Raw genomic sequence first — 24192 nt, forward strand, 5'->3', positions numbered from 1 at the left:
GGCAGAAATGCGTTCGCGGTCGTGGGTATAATCGGTCGTGCAATTGGCGGGACAAAACGTATTTAAAAACCACGACATTCTCTCACGGATGAGACAGAGGGCGGCGGTCATGCTCCAATTATATCCCGTCTCTCTTCTCTCTCTCTTTCTCTCTCTTCCCCTCAGCTAGCATATATTATAATTTTCTTTATAAACATCGAAATGACTCGCATCGTTTCCGTTCGATATTTTTAATGTCACCCCCGGTTCACCGCGTTGTTCCCATCCCTCTCGCGGCTTGTGTACACACACTCGTACGCGCGCCCACGGTAGCTTCCGACCGCACGAATGCGCCGTGAATTGATGGCTGTCATTAGCAGTAATCATTACCATCTGTTCCACCGGCGCGCGGAGAGTAGATGCTTCGCGCTCTGGGAAGAGAGCTCGTTGGCGGCGGCGCGGTCTGTGCGATTTACGTAGATTACGGACACGGTAACGTCGTTCCTCATCGACTTTTTCCTCGGACGCGGCATGGCATGGTGCGGCGCGGCACGGCCTGAAGAATGCGAGAAAGTCAGGACTCCCGGAGTGATCGCTCATACATACGGGGTGAGGAAAAAAGTTAATCCGTTCCTCGGGCGCGTGACTGAACGGTCCGGCGGCGAAATCGGCCGATAGACTCGATTCGATTTCAACCGGCTGCGCGCGCCGCGTCATTCGCGCTCTCGTGAACCTTCGCAGGAGGCGCGCGCGCGGCTCTGTCGAAAGGGCAAAGGGCGATATTCTTTGTTCTACTAGTCCGCGGGCCAGTGAGGCCCGCAAAGAGAAAGATTCGACGGTGGATGACGAAGGTTTACAGCGCGCTGTCAAAATACGCGTTCTTCTCCCTCTCCTCCCGTCGCCATCTTCTCCTCCTTCTTTTTCTTTGCGCCCCCAGCATCCCGCCGTGCGCGCCGTTATGCATTAGCATGCGCTGGCGAACACACAGCTCGCTCCGCGCGCGTGTCCGTTCGTCTCTGTCCGCGCGCTCGCTTCTGCGTGCGCGTGTCGTCGCCGGTCATCGTAACGCGCGCGTGCACGCGTCCTACGATTTACTCGGTCGCTACAAATGCACCCCAGGCTGCGCCGAATGATCTATCGCGTTCATCGACCGCGAGATCCCCGTAAACGGGATTCACCTGCGCGAACTGTTGGCGCGCCTTTTGCACGGAGAGAATATTGCAGTTCTCTAACATCTAAGTTCCTGTCAATTTCGCTATTATGTTTTTAATGGTATAAACCAGGATATAATCCAGGATATGGTATAGTCCAGGAATAGACTGTCAGAAAGGTCTATCTAGTCTAGTAAATCTCGCTAAAAACACAACAGACTCTGCTAGAAATATAGTAAATGTTTTAATAGTACATTTCAGTTCTTATATACAAGTGGCGCATATGAAGGGAAAGTATAATGAATTATTGCAAAATGTCGATCTACTCCACGGTTATAATGTCCTATAATGTTTACTATAAAATTTTCTTCATGTAAATATTGATCCGCACGAGCGTTGAATATGTCCTTTTAATTTCAAGTTTTCTCAAATGGTTAAAAAAAATTTTACTGCCGTAGCTAATCGTAGTTTGCTGAAAGTATATCAGTTACTGTAATTAAAATTTTTACTACTGTTTCGGTTTTATAGCCAAGTATACGCCTACTGGCGGTATACACTTTTACGTGTATTTATCCGTATATTACAAAGAAATTTAGTTACCACACACAGACTCTTCATGCAGCAGCCAACTCTTTTTTTCCGTGCACACGAGCGTGCTGCATTAACGTTGTTTCAGCTTGAAAATCAGAAAGGTATATTTAACACTCGAGTACGCGTCAGCATGGCTTACTTAGTAATCTTGTAACGTATGCGTTACGCATCGTCGCGCAGACATAACATATAGCATATTAGCCGCGCAATGACGTTCAACGATAACGATACAGTCGTTAAGAGTTACAAAATAAAGACGCAGAATACGGCCTCTAATTCGACGCGTTTGACGTGAAAGCGCAACACGATGCTGAAAGCAATTGTTCTTGGCATCCATATATGGAAAAGCCCCCTTCCTCCCTCTATTGAGGGCTGATAACAAACATCGTTTGTATCAGCGTTCCCCTTTGCTATGCTGAAAGAGGGGTCCTGTATTAATTTCACAGGGATGCACATATGCAACGGTGCAACGCGAATCTCGCCGGTAGCCGAGCGGCCTAATTGAAGCGCTAGAAAGCCAGCGCGATTATATCCGATATGCTGTGCGTAATTACACTTATACCATCATACGCTGGGTATTATCTTTATTTGCATTGACGATCACCCAGATACTGAGCACCCCTGCGCGAGTAAGCAATGTGCCCGCGGGGCCTTGGGTTGTGCGCGCTCGGCCGTGATCGGCGATGCGTCCCCGAAGAGGGAACGAGCGGACCCCAGCGTGAACGAGCGAGTGAAAGAGAGCGAGAAAAGGGATGGTGCGACGGAGAGAGAGAGTGAGAGGGGCAGAGAGAAAGAGCGAACGAGCGAGCGAGGGGGGCGAAGGGGCAGTGGAAGAAGGAAGGATCGAGGCGGCGAACGGGCGAGTCGCGGTGCGAGCGAGAAAGCCGCGAGCGGGTCCGACGATGCGAGAAAGAGAGACGGCGAGGGATTGTCTGGGCATGAACGCCCGTTCCCACGCCCGCCGCGCATGCTCCGGACTTGGGGCCCCTCGTGCCCCTTCGCCAAGTAATCGGTCCCCCGCCGCCGTCGCTTCGCTCTCTCGTCGTCCTCGTCGCTCGCGCGCGGAGCAGCTCCTTCTGTCGCGCGGAATGCCCTCACCATCGCGTCGTTCACCTCCTCCTCCGTCACCTCCTCCTCCTCCACCACCTCCTCCTCCACCTCCTTCTCCTCCTCCTCTTCCTCTTCCGTCGCCCCTCGCGTCCTCCTTCGTCACCCCCACTCGATCGCCCCACTCCGCGTCCGGTCGGGGGCCCCTCCACTGATGGGTGCGCACAGCGGGGCGATTGCCCCCACCGCCGCGGGCACTACTTTAATGTTACATTAATAAAAAGCAACAATCAATATCTTCCCCGTAAAAAATTTTAATCTATAACAGAGAGAATTCTGCCCCTGCCTCTCGTCCGCCTCTCCGTTGCCCCTCACCCTTCCACCCTCTCGCCGGCTCTCCCCGCGGCCTCCCACGGTCCCCTCTCCTCCGTCGCTCTCGCCTTCTCCCGCGCCTCTCCGCCCTCTTGAGGAAAACGCCGAGCCGCCGCGGACTGCGCGGATCGGAGGTCCTCAGTATCGTGCCTAGGCTCTACGCGTACCCCGTGCTCTTTCACTCCGTGTGCTCTGTTGCGCGACGGTGCGCGAGCGAGCCGCCGTTAGAGAGATACACACACGTCGAGTCGCCGCGCCGAGTCGTACCGCGTTTCGTTCGTCGCCCCCGCATATCGTGCCGTGCAGTGCCGCGCGCAGCGCAGCGGCCGCGTCGCGCCGCGCCGCGCCGCGCCCCACCATCCCGCAGCGCGCAGGGCGCGCTGCCAACGAGGGAGAGGTGCCCTTCTCTGTCCAATTACACGCGCCCTTTCCTCGCGATCTCCTCGTATCTCGCGTTCCTATCCGCGCCGACTTTCGTTTTCTTTCCTCCTTTCTCTCTCTCTCTTTCTCTCTTCCTCCTTCTCTTTCCTTTCTTTATCGTCTCGCGATTGTCTTTGTTTTCGACCGGGTATATCGTGCGCCGCACTTTACCTCCCGGCCTTGTGACGTCGAGATTTCGAAAGCTGAACTTTGAGTTTTCTTTATCGTCGTTGCGTTTGTACGTTACTGTGTGGATTAGATTCATCGGTTTCGCACACGATGATCGTTTCTATCGTTTGTGCAGAGTTCGACCCGTAAGGTAATTAGCTCGCTCTCTCCTTCTCTCTTTCTCTTTCCTTCTCATTAAATTTTACTCGCGATCTCTCATGCGCTTCTGGTTTCGATAGCCTTATCTAATCGCATCCTATGTTTTATTTTAATTGTACATTATACTTCCTGTTATACACAAGGGAGATTCTCGTTTCAAAACGCAGTAAACTCCCGCCTGTTGTACGTCACCGTCTCTGTGTGTTCTTTACTCTCACTCGATCGCGCACAAGTATACGTACACATGCGACACACGAACACACACACGCAGCCATCACACAGAAAGTGTGACGAGGGCGGTGCGCGAGCGCGCCGTACTCGCGTTGCGCTTGGGAAAATGCGCTTTCTGGTCTCCTCCCCTTCTACCAACTCGGATCTCTTGTGTACTCGCGCCAGGCTTAAGTTCAGAGGAAATACGTAACGGGAACGAGGGCATGAATAGGAGACATTATTAGCGGCTGGTCGCTCGCTTTCGAGAGTACATCGATGCCTCGACCGGCGAACTCTGAGCCACGTTTCTTCCAGTGATTTATCGCGCGTTGTTCTTCGCGTTCACGAGATTCAAAGCCGAGACCGCGCTTTTCATCACGTAGAGGAAGCTTCTCGCCACGGTGAAAGTTTCATCGTGCACCTCGTTGGAGTCGATATCGATAGATCTCGCGACGAAGCCGAGGTCGAAGTTGCAAAGTCGTGCTGTTAGAGACGCGTCGCCGCCACCTCTGTCCGGACGTGCTTAACCATACAGAAAAACACAGAGTGCAACATACCCCTCCTAATGATGTTTTCTCTCTTTTAATATACAGAATAAAATGTAAACTGTGCATTACATCAACTGAGAGCACGCAGAGAATCTATTTTTTTGCTTTTACATAACGTTCTCCAAATTTTTCACCACGTAAAGATCACGTGCGAAAAGATTTTTTGCACACCACATGGTGTATCTATTATGTACTCTCTTAAAATGAATCAGTGAATAGTCACTGATCACAGTTATAATCATTGAACACTTTCAGTGCTATACTTATAATTGCAAATCAGTGTATATTCACTGCTTTCAGTGATATTTGACTGATTTTAAGAGAGTAGAAAACGCTTGAATTATTTTAGATTTTTTTGCGTGTGGATTGTCAAGATACTTCTTTTTTATACAAATGTCGGATGAGATGTGTAGCGTTCGTTTTGGAGCAGCCTGTACATAGACTGCGATAGGATCGCGTTGTGCGAATTCTACGTTCACGTACCTGCGGCAAGGGCACGAGCTTCTCGACCCGCGCTTCTTCTCGGTCGGACAAAAGGATACAAGAGAGACGAAGAGAGCGAAGAAAGAGCGATAGAATACGGGAAAGAGAAAGAAAAAACGGAGAACAGAAGGAGAGGGTGGGAATAAAGGAGAGAAGTAAAGCAAGGAAGGGGAAGGGCACATATATCTACGAACCGAACTTCTTCAAAATCCAAAAGCCTATAGTTGACTATCTTAACGTATCGTGCAACAGTCTTGTTGCCTCGAAAAGAGTTGGTCGCTTTTCCTTTCGTGAGGGGTCGAAGCAATTGTCGAAGTGGTGATATACTTGTGTCGCGTGAGCTATCCACGAGACGATTTTTTTGAAACAAATGTCTTACACTCATTATTTTTGGCTCATTATTTAAAAAGTCAAATAATCATGCAATTGGATCTGTCTGGTGTGTTGGATTAGCAGCGATTGTAGTACACGTGGCATGCAAAAATAGTGCAGTCGTATCCAATCGCTTTTTGATAAATTTTCGTAAGGTACACCCACAGTTGCATATAGCCACATAGCCACATAGCCACATAGCCACATAGCCGCATAGCCACATAGCCGCATAGCCGCATAGCCCCATAGGAGACATAACCGAACGGAGTAAGCATTTTTTCTTTTAGTATTTCGGATGTAACTGCATTCCAAGTAGTCACCTACAAGTAGGTTACTGACTTGATGATGTGGATGTAGTTCATTCTTGCCTTTGCGCTAAAGGGTTAATCAGTGACAACATGATTAGATATGGTGAGAATGTAGCCTTTGATAAGGCGTATCACATCTGTCGTCTATGTATGTTGTCAATTATTTACCGGATGAAAAATTATCTATCAGCCATCTGTCGTTCCCTCTCTTTTTCTTGTTTTTTCTTTATTTGTTTCTTCTTTTTTCCCCAATTTCCCAATTTCCTACAGTCGTGCCTCATAGATACTTTTCCATTTTCCAAGTTGAATGCAGACGTAAAATCCATATTTACATACTTACGTATTATAATTGATCATAATTATGCATTAGATCCTCTAATAAACGTCACTTCGCCTTTCTACCGCGCCGTTCGCATATTTATCGGACATTTTTAACCGGGGATACGGCTGACACGACAGTGATTCAGATCGATCCACGTAGTGTAGTTTAACGAGACGAGAAGTGGTTTGCGTGTTGAATTACGAGGCTGGCCAACGTTGGTGAGCTTTCCGGAAACGAAGCACCAACTGATATACCGCATCGTTCACGAGTCTCTCGTGAGCCAGTTTTCAGCAGCTCGACGAACAGCATAGGTAACCGTATGCCATTGGATTTCTCTTTATCTCTCTCTCTCTCTCTTTCTTTCCCCCCTGCCCTCCCCTTTGTCACACACGACCGCCCGTTGTAACCACGTCAATTTCCCAATGTCACTTACATCCCGCGAATTCGAGATATTTTGAATCTTTTATAACAGAATAAATTTTACACGAAATTAAATTTTGTAGATTTTCACTACGAGATTAAATTGTGTAGATTTTCACTACACAACAAAAACTACACTACAAAAACAGACCTATGCAGGTTAAATTTCTTGTTTGTACCGTCGAAATTACCTAAAACAAAAGATAGAAAGAAAGATAAAAAAAAAGATAGAAAGAAGATATATAGTGAAAGAAGATATATAGTCAACAAAAATTTCAACGTAGAGGTTTCGGAGTATTCAAGAAAAAAGCAGTAGTTTTAAAACTCAATAGCAGTCTCTGGCTGCTGGATGCTGGCTGCATCCTTTCTTTTTCAAAAATATAGTTTAGCTTGGAAATATATATGTTTATTCATACTGTTGGTGCTCTGTTTACATCTGAGCAATCTGTCTTGCCACCGGAAACAAAAAAATATCCTATCATAGCCATTCTTTTTCCTAAACTGTATGGCACATGAAAAATTTAATCTTATTCATATCTCGATGATATACTTGAACGACGAATAGATTTATACAATTGCAGCTTTTTGTAGAATTTTTATTTGCAGAGATTCTGACTTCAACTTTGATTTTTTTAAATTGACTTATATCATTTTTTATGCAATATATCAAAGTTGAAAGACACACGGAGAAAAATAATTTTGCTCTTTCAACAAAATTGTCGTTCCTACTGCATATTCGTAGTGACATAAAAAAATTTAGTTGACGTAATTAATTTTACAAATTATTCGTTATCAGAGTAGTAGTTTTGTTGCCAAAAAAAATAGAAAAAAATTTGTTGAGTGTATTTGTCCTAAAAATCACGTTAATTAGCTATTGATGCAAAATAATGTATTCTTAGCAAATTTATTTGCTATTGATGCAAAATAATGTATCCTTAGTAAATTTATTTATTATCGGAGCAAAACTGCAACTGCTTGTATAAATCCATCATGATTCTTATAGCAAAATAATTTGTAGATTCAGCAAATTATATTCAGCAAATAGTGATTAGTACTCTTAGTAAATCTTTTTGCTATAATAATAACGAAAAGATTTTGCTAGAGCAGAAAATTTGCAGAAAGTTTGCTGGGCTAGCAAATTATTTTTCTTTGTGCAGATACAACGATATAAAATCTGTTACATTTAGAGAAATAATTGTTGCAAGAACAGCGTTGATAAGTTTGCAAAAGTTGTACAGAAAACTGCAATTCAGTAAGTTAATAGTCCCTTCTAGTTTATCTCCGTGAAAACCATATTTTAATATCTTTAACGGTTCGGGAGATAGTAGGTGTTTTAATATTTAAATATTAACCATTCTGTATATATGATTTTCTATACACGTCTAAAATTGTATTTATTTTCATTACTGAACGTGGGACAAAGACCTTTTCCCTAAGCATATTTTCTTGAATTTGCACATTTAACCCTTAAGATAGTTTTCGAGAAATTATCGAGGAATTAGAATTGTAAATAATTTCTAAGATCAGATGCGAAATATGTACTGAAGCCGAATAAGTGATATTCAAGGTCACAAAGCTGCTCGAAGAGCTACTATCAAGGGCAAATTCAAAATCCCGCCAGTTTCCAAAAAGTCCGCAAGTCTCTTTTCGTCCCTTTTCGAAAAAGGGACAATGGTCTGTCGTCTATTCACAATCAAAAGGCAAGCCATAATTCTTTCCAATAAAAGTAACTTACTCGAAGACCTGGAAAAGGGTCTGAAAAATGATCCCTAAAGTTAAATAATTCGTAACGTTTCTTTTTTCTCCTAACGTCCCTTAAATTCCTTTCCCCCGCTAACGAATTCTCCGTTAACACCGGATGACATTGCACAGGATCTCTCGGCCCTGGCTTGCTCGCGTAGGTCAGGTTGGATACCTGTGCGAATGTGTTTCCGCAGTGTACGCTTCTCTCGCGTGCATAACGTGAGGGAGAAAAAGACGCAAGAGGCGTGCTGTTGGAAAAGAGATGCCGATGATTCCTACGGGAACGACAGAGAGAAAGAAAGAGGGAAGGAGAGGGAGAGAAAGAGAGAGGGGGGAAGGAAGGCGTAAGCGAGAAGGAGACACCACAACGTGCTGCGGCACACGGGTAGCGTGATAACGCTCGAGTCCGTACGGATGACTGAATGGAATAGGTCGTACGTGGAGTCGCGGGTGGTTGGGACGGAGGGGTCAACCGCCACGGCCAATCGCACGCGGAGTTTTGTCGGTGCGTGGTGTTACAGGGGCAGAGGGGAAAAGTAGAGGGGACCTACACACGTGCGTACTCGGTAGCTACGCTACGCGTACGCTCTGTGCGTTACGTTCACGCAGTGGCACTACATATACGTCCACCGCGTCATACGTGCGTGCATGCACGCATGCATGCACTCGTGGACGACTCGGCACGACTTCACACATACGTATATCGCCGTATGAACGCGCGCGTGTCTCAGGCACACGCACGTGCGTGACATCGTGCGCGCATACATGTACGTCTCCGCATGGGTATCGCGTATGCGGGCAGGAAACCAGCTGTGCGAATCGATCGAACCCTCTGCGTTTCGATTCTTTTCTTGCCGACGATGTTGGGGTGCGATAGGATGTCGCGTGACGCAATTGATCCGCCTGAGATAGGGGAGAACTTTTAGTCACGGGATAGGGAATTATGCGGAACTATAGTGACGAATCGCAGGGTGGAAAAACGTCTACACGTAGAAATCGATATTTTGAGTGTAGTGCATACGTTTCATCACAGGCATTTACATGATATTTTTTAATTAGTTTTATTCTCTCTTTCTCTCTCTCTATTCATCTTCTTTTCTCTAAATTTTTGGTGAATAAAATTTTTTAATCATACGAACACATACGGTAGATTACGAGGGAGAGTATTTTTACGAGTCCACACACAAAACGCAGAATTGCAGTAAGATATATGACGAATTGCAGTAAGACGTATTATATAAAATGTGTACGTATGTGATACTCGATTGTTTTGAATGTCAATTAATTGCATGATGTAAGCATCTGAGCTAGATAGAAGACAATAAGAGCACAGAAAGCTACATGGATATTAAATGCGTTAAAGTACAATAGAATATCAGAGGTCGCATTTTGCAATTATTATCGGGACGTACGATGTGCGTGTCCATTCCCACGCGTGTCCATGATCCCGCCGATTGAAATTTGTCGGATAAGTATTTTCAACTCAAGGATACACGTAGCCCCGTGGAACGTTAGTTGCAGTCTTATTATCCGTTTACGAGGATACTGCACCGCCTTTCATTATGTGCTCATTTTGATTGCACCGTATATACGGCTGGGAAGGCGGGAACGTAAAGGATTGTATCGTATATCTGGCTAGTGGAATTTTATGATTCGCTGACGATGGATACGGCGGCGGCGGGACTGGTGGATAGTGGCGGATAAACGGATCTAACAAGCGAGACTGTGAGCCACTAGAGACGCCAGTAGTGGGAGAGAAGACTCACGTTTAAAAGAACCATTGACATAGTCGCGAACAAGAAGCGCGCTGCATTTCTTCCCCGGTGGCGTTTGAGCGCGAATTCGTTTAATTATGATAATATATAATGCGACATCTAACGCGCATTTCGAAGACAAAGCTGTTTATTAGTTGGTTGACGTAACTGCGCGCGGTTAGTACGTAATTCATAGCGAATACAATACAGTTATCACACGGCTTTTCATAAATTGCGCTTGCACGAAACAAGAGAAACGTACGCGTATTGTATTGTTGGCGTTATTAAGTGGACGTTGGTGTGTCGCGCGAAAATATACTGTAACGCGCGAGGCAAGGTTCCAGAAGCGACTCGCGCTATCCGACCCTGCGAAAAGGGCGAGGCCTTGATCCACGGCGACCCGATGGAATGTTCCGCAAGATCGAGAACTTGAATCCGGCCCGTCTCGAAAACCTGTTGCATTTTAACGGCAGAACCGATTCTCCGAAAATCAGTTTGGCCACGGCAACGGAGCATAAATTTCTAATTTAGAGAGGAGCGCTCGTTCTCTCTCTCTCTCTCTCTCTCTCTCTCTTCGTTTACCGGTAGACGTGGTAGATTTTTTTTTATTATTAGCGAAGTTACTTCATGCTTGATGCAAAATTCAAGCCAACTGAATGCTTCAAATCACATTCCCGCTCTACCTTCGTTACGAATATTTCCCTATCTATTCTCGCATCTACACGTGTAATCCATTATTATGTACATTCTCTTTTTATCTTGTATGTCGAGTTACCTCGGGAACTTCTCGCACAACGTTCCCGTTCTTTCTCTCTCTCTTTCATTCAGGGAATATCTTCGAAACAGCACAAACTCGTGTGACTCGTCTGACTCTTCCTCTCTCTTGAATCCTCTGAACCTCGCTCACGAGCGAATCCGCAATGAAGTGATTTTATCGGCGTGCCGAGCGCGAAATACCATGTGCGGAAATGCATGTAAGAAGACACCGCGAGGGGGAATCGATCGATCGCGAGCGAGAGTTCATCCACTGACTATAGTCGACCGCGGGTGACGCGCGACTTGCTTACACAGATGGTTGACACGAATAATAGCGACGACGACGACGGCTAAGAAGAAGAAGAAGAAGACGAAGCGCGACGCGACGCTTCACGTAGCGCTCTGCATGAAATATTGAATGCAACCGCGTTCATCCACGGGACAGGGAAAGAAGGAAGAGGGAAAAAAAGAAGCAAGAGGAGAGGAGGGAGGCAGACGATGGTGTCAACGAACACGCGCTTACACGTACACTTTTCTAATTACGGCGCATTTGTACGTCGACGAAGGGGATCCGCATCGCGGGTCGAGCGAGCGGTGTGGGCGTCGTTGAACAAGTTACCGTGCATAATAACGCATGCGTGCGCTCCGGCAGTTTCGTACCGGTACGCGGTAATGCGCTATGAATAATGTGTCGGCAAAATTGAATCTTTCGCGGACGGCAAAAACCGCGGACGAGCGTGGCCACGCGATTACGTTTGACAGACCGCCCGAGAGCTGTACGGACATGAGCTCCGCCATTGGGTGAAACAGCGGTACGAGTCATTTTCCTCCCGTTTCGGGCGACGTAAGGAAGATTCGCGAGAGCGCCAAGTGTAAAATCGGATCGCGTTACCGTAAGTAGTTTTCTCTTTACGATTCCTCTCTGTGAACAGAAAACTGAGAGGGGGAAAATTTTATACCTCACACGTCCTCTCTTCTAAAATAACTCCGCGCCGAATACGTTTTACACAGACTCTTATTTTTTATTGACACGTACCACTATTTCACCCAGGCGGAGACCGTATCAGCATTCGAACGGATACGGTGATTGGTGATCTGATCGTGCGGAAAGTAACAACAAAGATATTGTGCACTTGGTTTCAGTAATGGTTTGAATGTTTTCCTCTCGACGCAGCTCGCGACGTTCATCGGGAAAACTCAATTTTTGGGAATTAATCGGATATAAGTTCCCTCATTGGATAATCTCGACTACGTTCCAGATGTAGAGTCAATAAGACAATATTTCAACCGTTTTAAATAGGCAGAGATACCGATTTGCTTTATCTTTATTTGAGTTCTTATTGAGTTTTATCACTTTATTTGAGTAGATGCCCAGATAGATCCATGATTATTACGTGTCAAACAGTCGACGATAGAGACTCTACAATTTTTTTACTGTGTTTATGAGGCAAATTTACTATATTAAAGTAATTATGAAATTTTCATCGTACGATAATGTCAAGTTTTTGTTGTATCGATACAAATTTACCACAAATTAGTTATATAAATTTACCAAAAATTATACTCATAAGTAAACCTACTCAAGTGTTACACTCCGATTTTGATAAGCTTTTAGCATGCTGTAGTCTAGGTCTAAATAAGAGATACATATTTTTTTATACGTGTTCATACGGCCGGTAAGAGGGTGAAACACTCTCTTAAAAAAAATTTGTTTTAATATTTTTGAGCGAATATTATCGGAACGGTAAATAATGCAAAAAAAAAAGTTGCAAATAAAAGTTTTATGGGTTTCAATGAGCTTTATAACAATGCACTCAGATTTTACAAAATTAAGGAGGGAAAAAGAGATTTTGAAAAAAGTGACATTTTCGAAAAATCTGAGTGAATTGTTATTTAAGCCCATAAAACCCATAAAAACCCATAAACCCATAAACCCTTATTAAAACCCATAAAACTTTTATTTGAAACTTTTTTTGTATTATTTACTGTTCCGATAATATCCGCTCAGAAATATTAAAACTCTTTTTCAAGAGGGTGTTTCGCTCTCTTATCGGCCGTATAGGCACGTATGAAACAATATATGTCTCTTATTTAGACCTAGACTACAGCATGTTGAAAACTTATCAAAATCGGAGTGTAACACTTGGGTAGGTTTACTTGTCAGATTTTCACGCTATATTCTGTGTGATGAATACACGAATGCCGCAGAAAGCGCTCGTAATAAGGGACACAACCTTTACAAATCGCGAGTGGCAAAGTGCCGCCAAATTTACGTACACTTGGTCTATCTGGACGCAAACTTTATAAAAAAATATTTCAATTATCGTCACGACAATAATGCAGCCGCAAACTCGCCTGGCTATTAAAATTTACAAATTTGGAGGACAAAGGGGAAACTTTTCTATTGCACATTTGCCATACAGAGCATGGAAACTCTTGTGGCGTTACGGATCTGGACTGTGATCGCCGTGAAACAGTCTCGCAGTGGATTCATAATACGACAATTATATCTTATATACGCAACATACGTTCACTGTATGCACATTTACATGTACGTATACGCGTGTGTGCGCGCGCGCATAGAACAGCGCAGCGAACATTCAAGTGTCGGTGGCGCGTTTTCATTCGCACGTCGGTGGTTCTCTCGCATATCGCCGGTGTCTTGTTTCGCGCACGACACGTCTAGACATCTCACGTGCACGTGCTTGTTTCGTGGTGTGTTTTTCTAAACAGATTCGCCGGAAACCGGACTTCAACCCGACCGGCCTGGTCCGATTACTTCGCTCGTAATCGAGGAGGATATCGAGAGGCTCGAGCAATCTCGAAAGGGAACAGCGATCGAGTGCGCGGCGGACAAGGTCGTTTCAGAGCGCGCTCGAGCGCTCTAAAGCACACTTCCGCTCCCGATTCTCCAGACTCGGTGGGTGTCGCGTCGCGCGAAACGCGTGTTACTCGCGATCGAAATAGTGTGCACGCGGTCTCTCGTATTCGGCTTTTACAATCCGCTTCAACCCACGATTGAGCAATTCTCGATTGTTCAGTATCATTTTAGATTGACAAGTTCGGAAAAGAACGACGTGATGATGGCGCAGGGGAAAGCAAACGTCCAGTCAGAAATCAGGTGTTCCCGCACGAGCTCGGAGACTCGTTTAGGATTACGTATCCGGAATACCGAGGAATTATAAGAGCAGGCTACGATCGAGTCTGGGAAGTAAATTTTTAATTGGGGTACCGCAAACTTCCGCCAGAGAATTCGAGATATACTAATAAGGGCTTCTAAAAGCGCCGTGCAAAGTTGTTTACGATATTTCGTGCTACCGAATAGCGACGATAATTTTCCACCTGAGCGCAGAGCTCACAGCGCGAACGCTCGCTGATCAGCCGTTCGCCAAGCTCGAGGTACGTCGTCGAGGAATGTGCTCGGATCGCTTCGCCACCGGAAGTTCCCGCACTCTTTCCCGCACGAGCTTTGAACTCACGGTAGACACGGCTGAGGGACGGCCGGCGGGAAGAGGAAAGGACGTGAAAGGGGCAGAGGGAGAGGGAAGGTTCAGGTACATCGCTCGGTGCGCGATATTCGCGAGATCCTGGTGAGAGATAGACAGAGAGAGAAAGAAAGAGACAGAGAGAAAGAGAGAGAGGGAGAGTGGACAAGCCGCGTGTCGTCCTCTCGAGTTCCGGCGAAACTCAAGCCGACATAACATTCGACTCGACCGCCGCACGAATAGAGTTTCCTGGTATCCGAGAGCGAAACTTCCCGAAGAAACTGCAGAAATATTTGTAGAACGTTAACCCCTCGCTCTCCGCCATCGTCCGATGTTTCTTCAGCGTTGTCGTCGCTTTGAAGATCTGCGCGAGTTACGGCGCGTGGAAACTTTATCGCGATGTTTTTCGCGCAACCCTAAGCCGGCAGGAAACTTGACGAGACACGTGTGCCGCTTGAAAGTGGCAAAAGTGTCAAAATTACTCTTTTCGCGTGATGTATCTACATGTGTTCAACGCCGCTACGCACGTAGCCCTAATTTGATTTCGAGTCTCGTTTCTGGGACAAATTCCGAGTCGAAATTTGAACCCTGTTCTCTCGAACTGAACCTGAACTTCTTAACATCTATACATTTGGAAGGATCAGTATATGCTCAACACGTGAATATACACTAAACACATGAAAATCGAAGCCTCTACTTGACGCCTCTGAAATGAACGACGCATGAGATATTACGTGTAGCTTCCAAAGAGAACCTCCTGGCAAAGTTAGCAGATATCAAAAGTTAGCAGTAGAATCAAAAGAGACCGATGTAAGCTTCAGAGTGTCAAATCAGACGTTAAATGGTGCATTGAGGTCGAAAATAAGATGAAAACTTTGGCTCGCATTCGTTTCGTTAATAACAAAAAACTGCCGTTCATTTTCAATTCGGAGTAGCGTCGTGGGTTAATCTATCGAAACGTCCTAACGATGGAAACTCAGCTGCGTTTCGAGCCGCTTTCGAGTCGCTTTCGAGTCTGTAATTTCCGCCAGGAATAAATCAATCTTAGATTAGCCGTAATCCACGAATGAGAGAAACATTTCGTTGCTCTAGAAGAGCCTCTATAAATGAATTATGGAGGTCGCTCGATGCAGTCGGCGAGTTCACTCAGAACATGCTGACATTATCGTGTGCTCTATTATTCTAGGCCACTTATATCTGGCGACGAAAACTCTAGCTCGCCTGTATATCAGCTGCTCACGTCACCGGCGCGCTAAAATAATGATATGTGCGATAAGACGCATCAGCATCGCATCAGCGACCGTAAATCGCTCAATCTGATCTGCCTCTCGGTAGTTGCATTAACCGCGCTCTTAATGTGTCTTTTATTCAGATTGCCTCTCATCAACACTGCGCACGCTACACGCGTTTGTCACGCATTTGTTCCATCGAACTCCTCATTTCGTTAAATACAGTTTATCTTGGGTTATTGTTCTTTTTATGATAACCGATGTCGATGAATAAAGATGCGAACGGAACTCGCGCGGAATCGCCGGGACAGTATTGGAAACTTTAATAAGAGGACGGAAGGTTTTCGCAACGTCGGCTTTCGGCCGACTCGACTTGAGCGCGCGCGGTTGGACGGTTTTTGTTGGCGGCTAAATTGCGAAGTGAATTTTATCCAACTTCATCGGCCACCGTCGTCGTCGCCACCGTGCGACACGAACCTCAGCTTCTCGGACGAAGTTTCACAGAAGTCGTTCCTCGTGGAAGCGTGCGCGGAAATGCGAGAGGCGGCCACCGCACTTCGTTACTCGGAAACCACCTCAGATGGTAATTTCGCGAGGACGGGCTGAAAATCGTCTAGTCTACTCTATCTCTCTTCTTTCTTCCATATATGTGTGTCCTTTTTTGGCCTGGGCTCTCTGGGATGGGCGAAACGTACGACGCGGCGGGAGCCCCGGAGCGCATTATTCTTCGGAAGAGTAGGATATATTAAGATGCAGTTTTCATATCTCGCTTATGAACGGTTATAAACACGGACGGATGAATAATGCGTCTGTTGCCGTCCAGAATCTTATATAGAGCTATTTAAGAGTATCATGACGTAGCAGTACGACGAGATCGGCGCATAAACAAGCTATATTTGAAGACGAGAAAGATAAATGTCATTCAGAAGGAAACGAGCGCGCGCGCTGCGCCAAGTATCGGCTCTTGACACCTCGATGATATCGCGTCTGATAGCTCTCCCACTGTGTCTTTTACCGTGCACGTTTTACCACCGTACGCGTGACGGTGTCGGTTATTGTATACACGCAACGGCGCGACCACGTTGGACGCATCGCGTTACCGACTGCGACGTAACGCGGACATAATCGTCGAGCGCTGTAAGCAACCGGTTGCGGGCTTTGCGGCCTTCCTCTCGTCGCCGGAATTCGCGATAACGCTGCGACGTGTCCGAGCGAGCTGTTGTCTGTAGACTACGCGAAAATGAGAGGAAGAAAACATAGAAGGAGAGAGAGAGAGAAAGAGAGCGCGTATACGAGAGAGGGACTATAGCCGCGCTCCCATCATATTGGAAATTCTTCGCCGCGATAGCGACGATATATCTACGTTGCACATCCGAGCGTGTACAGCAAAACACCATAGGAGAGACGGGACAACGAAGAGTTAAAAAGTGGAAGCGGGAGGTGGAGGAGGATGAGGAGGAAGAGAGTAGACGGAACAGAAGGAGGGGTAGGACGAGGAGGACACAGAGAGGTGATGGCGGTGGTGGCGGCGGAGGAGAGAGGGGGAGGTTTTTACAAAAAGTCAGGCAGAGCGGCCCCTTTCGTCGACGCGACCGACGGCGGCAGAGGCGCGCGGGGAGAACGGGGGTGGCGAGCCGAGCCGGCGCGGGGGGTGGCGGCGGGTGGCGGGGGAGGGCGGACGACCTCGGCGATGATACGACAAAAAATCAGATGCACGGCCATTGGCTGTTCTCAATTCGAATTATTGGCTTCCCCGGTCGCCGTTCGTCAGACTCTCCCCGACCTTCTCGATACTCGCTCTCTCTCCTTCGCTCCCTCCTTCTCCGTTTCGCCGGCTCTCCCTCCCCCGCTCTCTGCTCCTCTCACTCCGTCGCCGCCACCGCCGCCGCCGCCGCTGCTGCCGCCGCCGCCGCCGTCTCCTCCGTCGAGCCTCCCTCGCCGCCGCCGCCGCCGTCGCTCCCCTTCTCGGGGGAATGGGCGCCGGCGAGAAGGGCCGAAAAAACTTCGAAAAAAAATCCAATTTCGTTGCCATGGTGACCGGCGTGCGTTGACTTTGATAAAGATCCCCCGAACGAGCCACCTCCGCCGCCGCCGCCACTGCCGCCGCCGCCACCGCCCCCTCTTCCTTTTACTCCGTCTCGTGCTTCGTTCTCTTCGTCCTCCGCTTCTTCCACCCCCCCCTCCCTCTGCCCCTGTTCTCCCCGTCGGCCCCCTTATGCGCCGACTACGACGCCGTCGCTTTCGCAGTTTCTCCGATTGTACGCGCGCCCCGTATGTAGCCGTGCCGCGTGGGTGTATACGTGTGCACGTACGCGCACGGTGGGTATTGTGTGGGCGCGCGAGAGGGTACCAGGGGCGGATTCGCCGGCGGGGGCCCCGGGGGTTGGCGGGGAAGGCCGCGCGGTTTCGGTTTGACCCATATCGAAGTGGGGAGGGGCCTGGCGGACGTACCGCGCCAACCCCGGCTACGCGCTCGGCGGTGGCGAGTGGTTTGTTTGTTTGTTTCGCGAGAACGGGCGAGCGGCTATCGGAAAAAATTTTATTTACATGATAGAAAAATGTTGCCCTGCGGAAGAGCGAGCGCGGCCCCGAAGAAGACGCGGCGAGCCGCCCCATCGCGCCCCAGCACCCTTCCCCGCGCGGACCCCTTCGCCCCTCCAGTCCTCTCTTTCGCGAGCGGTTCTACCTTTTTTTTTTTCCCTGCATCCAGGCGAGCGAGCGCGCAGGGGGTAGGTAAAAGCTCCGTCGGTCGGAGATTAAAATCGGGTGGAGGATTTTAGGGTGGTAAGGCGGGGCGGTGTGTGCGGAGTGGGTGGAAGAGAAAGCGGGAGGGATGACGAAGAGCGCGGTTTCCGTGCAGGACGGGGCGACGTCGAGCCGATCGTTGTCGTTCTCGTTAACCATCCGCGAACGAAATTATTTTCCTCCCGAGGAAAAGGATGCCTCCGCCCCTCCTGCCCGCCCCGGTCGCCTGTTTCGTCGGAGCTACATTGGTAATATAAATTGGTAATACGTTTCTGCCTTATTTTCGCGCGCGCGTTCTTGAATGCTGCCGAGGACGGCGCGCGGTTTTGCGTTTCCTTTTGCGATCGGCGTAATAGAAGCTCGACGTTTGTCGCGACTCTGTGATATTTCACATTCGATATGCGCTAGTTAAATATTCCGCTAATGAAAAATACAGAGAAGCGCGATGATTAAAGATAACAGATAATTAAAGTCCGAATTAAAATTCTGGGGAAATAAAGTTCACCAAATTTCGCCGAATATTAAGGTTTTGATTATTTAATGGCAACGCGCACTTCGCGGTGGAGGAGAGGTGAGGAGAATACAAAAGAGGGAGAAAGACAGATTGAGGGAGACATTGTTCATAATGAAACAATTATTCAAGAGAAATTATACGCAATATAATGAAATAATAATGGGTTACTTGTGTTATACCTCTTCGTCATTTCATCGTCGTTACATTTATTAGTTGTAACGCGCTTCGGAGGACACGAGTGCTCCCTCAAACGCATTAAACAAGGTATGGCAAAGCAGAGTACTTAATTCGCGACAGAGTCGCGCAATTTGAAGTAACTGTTGCGTGCAACAAAGTTGTCCTCCTGAAGATGTCGCAAAGACACTTCGCTGGACTCTCGATCACTACGTTGTCTATCCGTTGTCGATGTGAAACATACCGATCCCGATCACGGGGTAGAAAACCCCGCGAGTGCAACTCCTCGAAGGTACCGTCGCGCGAGGGGGTGCGTTGCGTGTGCACGGCGGCTTTATCCAAAGTGTGTATGTCTGTGTATGTCTGTGTATATCTGAGTGCGCGCGCGCGTATCTCTCCGCGCTACGAGAGTCTGATTTTTATTTCGAAAAACTTTTTTAATAAAAAAGTTGCACGCTCGCGCGCCCCTCCTCCGCAAGCGGCGGGTTCTCGTACAGACAGGTGTATATCCTATATAAGGGGGCGGCGAGGTAGCGCGGACTAGCTACCGGACCGCGCATTAAAAGTTTCGCCCGGCGCTCCGCGATATTTCATAACTTTTCTGTATTTCGAAAAACGTGCAGAGAGAGAGATAAATAGATAGATAGAGAAAGAGAGAGAGAGAGAGCACTCCGGTCGACTCGCTCGCGTATAAAGGAACGTATCGGCGTATGAGGGCGTGCACACGCACATCTCGTGGGACGCGTGTGACTTAATCTAATCTAATCAGTTACTATTGGGGAAGATCCAAATTTGTGAGACAATCTCTCACGTTACGCGGAGAAACGGCGCGATAAAATGTTGCCCGCTTTAAAATGTCTATATCGACCAGACGATCTTCTCTCGGCAAAAATTTTTAATCAGCTTAATTGGAAAGCTATTTAATATCGGGAATTAAGGACGGGGCTCAAACTTCACGGCAGCGTAAATAGTTAGGGGAACTTCATTTTCCAATTAATTTAATTTAGCAGTCTTCTACACGGCGAAGACAATTCCGTTAGTGTAACAGAGTTTTCCGCGTTGCCTGGTAAGAAAAATCACATGAAAAATTCGGTAATAGAAAGATTCCCGTAGGAGATTGCCGTTCAGTCAATTGTCCTCACAACCGTCGGCTGTGCCTTGTTGCAACCGAGTTTCTAACACAGCTGACTGTCAGTCGCGCTAACAGAGATATATTATTCCTCGTCGCTGAATTTTCGTCTGGTCTCAATTCGCATGCACGAACTGAGATTTTTTTCTGCGAACAGAAATTTAATTCTCGAAGCGTCACTGTCCGCAATGTCCAACGTCGTGACAAAGGGGATGACAGCTTAATTACTCAAATAAGGCGGGTTGCAAATTGATTAAAAAAGGTAATAAATAACACAAATGTTCTCCTTAGCACCATCTCCTGCGTGTCCTTTTCGAAAGAGATCTTGAAAGGAACGTTTCTCTTTTTCTCGAAATAATCTTACGACGTGAAATATGTTCGCCCAATGAATCGTGTGTACGTGTGTATGTGTGTGTGTTTGTGTGAGATACGATTCCCGCGCACCTACACGGTATCGATTATGTACCAACCGGGGGGACAGCCTGGCAACAGGATCCGAACAAAGGAGTCCGAATGCGCCATTAAGGGAAGCTCGCGTGCGCGCGCTTTCTAATTAATCGAAACTCCGACGCTATTAATAATCGCTAGCAATAAAAATTCCGCAAACCCCTGTAAAATCCGTTCGTCCGCGGTTCGAGCGAACGAGCGAGCGCGGCTTTTCAATTACATTCGCGTCCCGTCGTGTGTGTATTGATGTCGATTGAATATCGTCGCTCGCTCACTCGCTCTCTCACACGGGCGCGGGTATCCAATCATCATTGACTTTTTACAGAAGCGAGCGTGTGCCGCGAGATTCGCGTGGAGCGCGCCTGCAAATGGAAAAGCTCGCTCCGCCGCGATGTAAGTCCGCATTTGCCGGCGCGCGTACACCTCTCCACCCTTACTAGCCGCCGCGAAATGTAAAAATAAGATGGCAGGAGATATCGGAAAGTAAAATGCAATATCGTCGGTATACAATAAAGCGCGAGGAACGCTCGGCTAAAGAGTCGAGCCGAAGGGAGAATTCCCGAAAATTGGGATCGATGACTTCCGGTAACGACTGTTTCGCCGGTTTTACACGCAAAGAACTTTCGACTGGATCAATCGAAGATCTGAAATATGAATGAACCGGAATTCCAATAGAATCGAATTCTTTTCAAATTAACAAGATTCTGATTAACCGAATAGGACTTCTGGTTAACCTTCTGGAACTTACAATTATTTCAAGTTGAACAGTTGCAAATTCTGGTTACCCGAACAAGACTTGGTTAAACAGAACTTGCAACTGTCTCAAGTCAAACAGTTACAAATTCTGATGTTAATTAGAAATCTCGTTTGATTCTGATAATCAGAATTTTATTCACATGTTCGCTATCAACGCCATACATATGTGTGACGACAAAAAATTTTTTTCTACGTCCACATCAAACTATTTGTAAAAAATAATTACGTGTATTACGTAAAAAAAAAAAAAATGTGATGTAAGCTGTCCTTCAGATAAACTGTGCTAGTAAACGTGTTAATTTGAGCGCAGAATTCTGGTAATCTCTATCGGAGCTCTGGTCCGTTCGCGTTTCACCAAATACATAATTAATCCGACCAAATCTTTTCTCTTTTCCGTATGTAGCGCACAGATCAGTATACAAGTATGGCACAGTAGCTGCACAAATGTGGCATAGAAAAAAAACACATATGAACGTCCTAATGAATTCGAATGACATCTCTAATGCAGTCGGGCTGTTCGTTGAATCGTGTCAGAATTTCAAATGAAACTGTTCACTCCCTGCTCTTTAATCGCGCGCGATCTCCGGAAAATTCGAGTCTTGCCAGTCGGAGTAACCCTGCCTCCTTTCCGTTCGGTGGAGGTGCGATATCTCGCCTCGCATGCGCGCGATAACTAGTTCGGCGAAGCACTTTACGCTAAATATTCGAATGCATGTGTGAAACGCACTCGTCCCTTCGTAGAATGGTACGATGCAGCCGCGGCGAATATAGTTCTGCTCAATTGTTTCATGGCAGCATAATGAAGCTCTTCTGAACCGATGTCTATGGCTACTGCTCGCTCGCTCGCTCCGCATTTAGCCGCGCGTACTCTAGTCTTGTGTTTAAACGGTAAATGGGCTCGCCCGGCGCGGGAACGTTCACGCAAATGTCTCGCGCAGATTTGGCCGAGTGCAGTCGGCTGCATCGCGCGGTGTGTTTGCGCACGAATTGCTAATCGGCCGAGAAGTCTCTCAAGACTGCGCTAAGAAAACGGGAAAGGGAGGGCAACGCCGCGAGCTAGATTTCGTATCGACGTCTCGCGAAGCGCATCGAAACTCCGCGCGCGCGTCGGATCTCATTCGCGGTTCAGATATCCGAGCAGGGCTGTCTCTCGTGCCTCGATATATTCCCTAGAAGCGTGCGGCGAGCCGCTCGAAAAGCTCGTAGATGCAACAATCGACGATAGTTCCGGGACACCGTGTATAATTTAGATATTCCACGTAGATTGCTGTTGACGGCTGGACGGCCGGGCCGGCGGCGTTGGCTATGCCGACAGCTGCGACCGACTGCTTATGTTCTCATCAGCGCGCATTAAGACGCTTCTCGTCCACCGGTCATTCGCATTAGCGTACCAGGAAAATCAACGGCCGCGCGCACACTTGTCTCTCATTCCCTCCTTTCTTTCTCTTGTCGGCTGTGTAAAAACGATTTTTGTCAATTGCTTTTTGCTACTTACATTCTTTCTTTTCTATTTTTCTCTTTTACGTTTTCTCTACTTCCTTCTTTTTGTGCTTTTCCTACTTCGGATACGTTTTGATTTGTTTTTACACACATGTGTGTGCACATGTATTTTACCTATTTTTTCCTTTTTCTCATATGTGTTTTTATATACCACATTTGTACAGCTACTATGCATTGTATACTGATCTGTATGCTTGAGGGGACATGTTCCAAGGCGCCTAAACCATAAACATCACTATCTGTCTGCTCTTTTGCGCGCTCCACCTCTCCTCAGTCGCTTTTTAATTCCACGATTACAATTTTTCATTCTCGCGCGCGCGCTCTCTCTCTCTTTCTCTCTCTCTGTCTCATCTTTCTTTCTCATGGTCGCGTTCTCGTCGGATTTTGAAGTGGAAGAGGGTCGGATATCTCCGCTAACCTGCGATTAGTCGGTAACTATCGGTTAAAGTCAGCCAAGGCTTCCAATTACATCGATCGAGGGTTCGCTTTCGTCGCACGTCCCTTTTACCACTCCAAGCCCAGCGTATAGAATGCTGAGACGGTGTAATAGAGAATTTTATATGCGGGAGACTCTCTGCAGCGCGAGAAGTGCGGCCACGTGTTTCACCTTTCGCCCGTATTACATATTACGTTCGATGGTTTTTGTCGCACAGTTTTCCAACGTTCCCTTGATCAACTTTGCGACTAGTCGCTTGACAATCTGATCCTTTCAAGATCGCAGCGCTAATCGCCGCGGAATTATTTACCGCGACATCGTACGTTGTGTGTAGCACAGTGTAACGCACGGCGACGACGCGCGCGTTACGTAATAATCGCGTGGAAATAAAATTTCGTCAACCGCGGTCAGAAACGCTAACCGGCCTCGGCGAGAACCGGCTCCGAATCGCTCGTCAAGTGCAGGTTCAGATATTTCTGCACTTCTCCTCAGAACGTCGTCCTTTACGGACGGACAGGGCCAACCCCACCAGCACCCTCTTGTTGCGGTAGTAAACCGCGATAATCCCGTGCCGGACCCGACCATTCCGAGACGCGCTCGATCGCGACCGACGTAGACAATGCTCTTACGTTTTTTAATTCCGTCTGGTCTGGCGGAGGTCTGGTGGCCAGCCTCGACCGGCCTAGCCGACGGTCTTCCCTTCTTATCTTCGCCGGTTTCGAGTTAGCTCTCGATTCTGCAGTGGGAAAGAGTACTCTCTCGGGCTCGCGCCGCTGCTCCCTTGTCGATATCGTTTTCCTCTTTTTTTTTCTTGCACCCCCTCCCTTGCCGTCTCGCCTGCACCGTTTCTCCTCGCTTTCCAGGGACTTCGACCGTCTCCTTTTCTATCTCGATCTCTTTCTCTCCCTCTGTCTCTCTCTCTCTCTCTCTCTCTCTCTCTCTCTCTCTCTCTCTCTCTCTCTCTCTCTCTCTCT

At 47.3% G+C, this 24192-nt stretch overlaps 1 protein-coding gene across 16 annotated transcripts in view; it reads left to right on the forward strand.

Moving 5' to 3' along the window:
- The window catches only part of LOC116851258 (sex determination protein fruitless), a 134194-nt gene that overhangs the window by 41852 nt on the left and 68150 nt on the right, over positions 1-24192 (forward strand). The window contains exons 1-3 of one of the 16 annotated variants that reach the window (XM_032830524.1): positions 3545-3879; positions 5656-5767; positions 6179-6441. The exons of 10 other annotated variants lie outside the window; for them this stretch is intronic. The gene's annotated coding sequence lies outside the window, so the exon portion shown is untranslated. 5 more of the 16 variants (XM_032830526.1, XM_032830527.1, XM_032830533.1 and 2 more) reach the window with 5 other exon arrangements.

This window comes from Odontomachus brunneus, unplaced genomic scaffold (genome assembly GCF_010583005.1).
Source record: "Odontomachus brunneus isolate Ranch 3 - 2012 unplaced genomic scaffold, Obru_v1 Obru_scaffold_169, whole genome shotgun sequence".
NCBI classification, from domain to species: domain Eukaryota; kingdom Metazoa; phylum Arthropoda; class Insecta; order Hymenoptera; family Formicidae; genus Odontomachus; species Odontomachus brunneus.